Below are 2,858 nucleotides of genomic sequence, written 5' to 3' on the forward strand. Positions count from 1 at the left end.
CGGGCAGCCTGTGCAGCTCCCCGAGGCCTGGCTGTCTGCATGTTCTGGTTTCATAAAGAACTGAGAAAAATCAGTGAGCGAAACCACAGACAAGTCAACACCTGCTCACAGAATGGGACCAGGGGAGGAGAACAAGGGATCTGGTGCTGGGGGGAGCCAGGGGAATGGCCAGGTAGATGTGGGCCACAGTGCCAACACTGTGGGACTCAGGCAGTGATAAACATCTGAAACAGAGCAGGGCCCACTCACAAGGCCTGCTTAGCTGCTGGCCGGATGTGTCCTCTTTCCCTATTACAACCCTGTTTTAATAACCCTGAGGCAGCCAGATCTAACAAGTGAGATGTTTCAGTTCTCCTTCCTTCCCTGTGCCTTGATGGTGTCCTGGGCTTTCTCACACTCCCCAAAACGATGGAAAGAGAGAATAACCCTGGGGCTTTTAAAACTCAAAGATTATCACAAAGTGCAGTGCGGCCGCAATGGCTCCAGGGCCAGAGAAGTCAGCAAGGAGCTGGTTTGGTTAAACAGCAGATCTGCCACCATGAGGACCCCTAGGCCTTATGGTCACTGCCTTTGCCTGGCCCCCAGCTCCCATGGGAAGTCCTAATTTGGGCCAGTGCTGAGCTGGATGATGCCAGCTCCTTCCTCCCTATCCCAAACTTCTCCACTTAGAATCATAGAATCACTAAGGTTGGAAAAGACTACTAAGAGAATCTAGTCCAACTATCAACCTGCCCCCACTATGCCCACTAAGCCATGCCACTCAGTTCAACATCTACCCTTTTCTTGAACACCTTCATGGACAGTGACTTCATCAGCACTCCTCCTCATGGCGGGAGGTTTTCATCCCTTTCTCAGTTTCTACATGAGCACCATGTGCATCCCTGGGGTGGACAGTGTCACCAGTGAGCTGCAAGCACCCAGCCCAGGCCCTGTGACTCTAATTGGCAACAGATGAAGCCAGACTGTTTCCTGAGAGACAAGAGTTTTAACAATCCCTAAAGCCTCTTAGGCAGCAGCAATATCCTAAATGGGAGCTTTATTCTTCCTACCACTCAACAGAGCTGGCATTCAGATATGAAATGCTGGAATTATTACTCTGAAGCCCTTCTCAGTGCTGGGAACCCTCCCCACAGGCCTGCGGTATCTGCAGAGATGCAGCCACACGATGAGCTGCAGGGGATGCGATGGCCCCAGCCAGAGAGCTGCTGGTTGGACTCTAAGTTCCAGCCCCACATGACCCTCCTCTGTCACAACAGCCTCGCTGAGCAGGGGCAGCAGTCCATATCACAGCATCCTAGTGCACAGGACAGTTCCAGGGCCAGAGATAGAATCCCAGAGAGCAACTCTCAGCGTGCCAGGATGTTTTTCTCGCTAGGAAGCCAGAGGCTTCCCTAAAATTGCAAGGCAAAATCCAACACAGCCTGCCTCATGAGTGATGGGGCTGCAGGATCAATGCTGGGCTCACTGCAGTCACCTCCTCCCTGCATTGTGCAGCTCCCATTGCCATTCCCTATCTCCAGCCTGGGTGATACAGTGGCTGCCAGGGCTTCATGGGAGCTCCTCTCAGCAGCAGGTCCTGTGTGGACCTCACTGCAAAGCCAGTACAGCCTTACTGCTGTGGGATTTAAAAGGAAGGGAGGGTGGGGGAAAAAAAAAAAAAAAAGGAAAAAGAAAAAAAAAAGAAAGAAAAAGCTGCCTGGCCAGTCTAACTGCATTTAGTTGATCTGATTTCAGGCGTCTGCTAAGACACAGCATGCTTATTTATCATAATCAGCTTACTGCACAAGGACAGTGTTAACTAGGCTTTACTGGATTAAAACCTGCCAACTAATTCATAGCACCTCACCAGCCAGCGCGAGTGGGCCGAGTCTCTGTGCTTTGTTCAAAACACGTCCACTGGCATCAGACGGAGGGGAGCACCTGGGGAAGGTGGAAGGGTACAAAGGCCCTATTGATCCTTGAGTATTACCAGCTATCCTGCAGAGAAAGAGCACAGGAAATAAAGGGGCTCGCAGTCCAAGCGCAGACAGGTTAACTCAGAGCAGAGCCTTATAAGCACTGAGCACAAAGGCTGTGTGGTGACACGTTCCCTCTCATTCAGGCTGCTCACAGCTCTGACATCACCAGCAGCAGGGCTTCGTGTCAGTTCCAAAATTCAAGCTAAACAGGAATCTGCAGATAAGCCACGTTGTTAAACCTGCCTGGAGGTGCTAATATAGACAGATATGTTGAAGGGTTGGGGATAAAGTAATGCAATATTTGTTTTAGACATCCCAAAGAGCAAATATTAACTGCAGTGGAGCCACATCAGATAATACCGAGTGAGCAAGAAAACAGAATTTCACCCAAATTCACAGAATAAAATGTAGAAATGAAGTTATACTTACTTACAAAACAGACAAAAAACATAAGAGAAATCCCCATGGTGCAATAAGGCTGGAAACCTCAGTGTCCATGAGAATGCCCCAGGGCAAGCCCACATCCCTCTGGCACCTGGGTTATCACACACTGCACCCACTCAACCAGGACTTGTCTGTCTGGAGTCCCTGTAAAACACAAAGCACCCAAACTAAATATTTAAGGTGCTGTGAAGGCAATTGCTCTACATTACAGAAAACATTTATCAAAAGTCCTTGGATCATTTGAGACAAGCTCCTGCCATTTCTAAGTCACCCTTAAGTACTAAAAACACATGCTTATTAAACAACACAACTGATTCCAATCCAGATGCCTTCCTGCCACTGTATCCATAGGTATTATCTCATCCATCCCTCCCAGGGAAGCAGGGAGGAGATCACAAAGTGGAGGAGGCTGCAGCCTCTCACGAGAGTTGTGCTGAACTCCCCTTACCCAGTCCT

At 49.4% G+C, this 2,858-nt stretch overlaps 1 long non-coding RNA gene across 1 annotated transcript; it reads right to left on the reverse strand.

Moving 5' to 3' along the window:
• Nucleotides 1,853-2,858, reverse strand: LOC110399182. Its single transcript, XR_002438947.1, has 3 exons — nt 2,714-2,858; nt 2,388-2,546; nt 1,853-1,977 (listed from the first exon to the last, which is right to left on the reverse strand). It is a non-coding gene; the product is annotated as an uncharacterized LOC110399182 (long non-coding RNA).

This window comes from Numida meleagris, chromosome 5 (assembly GCF_002078875.1).
Source record: "Numida meleagris isolate 19003 breed g44 Domestic line chromosome 5, NumMel1.0, whole genome shotgun sequence".
In the NCBI taxonomy this organism is placed as follows: domain Eukaryota; kingdom Metazoa; phylum Chordata; class Aves; order Galliformes; family Numididae; genus Numida; species Numida meleagris.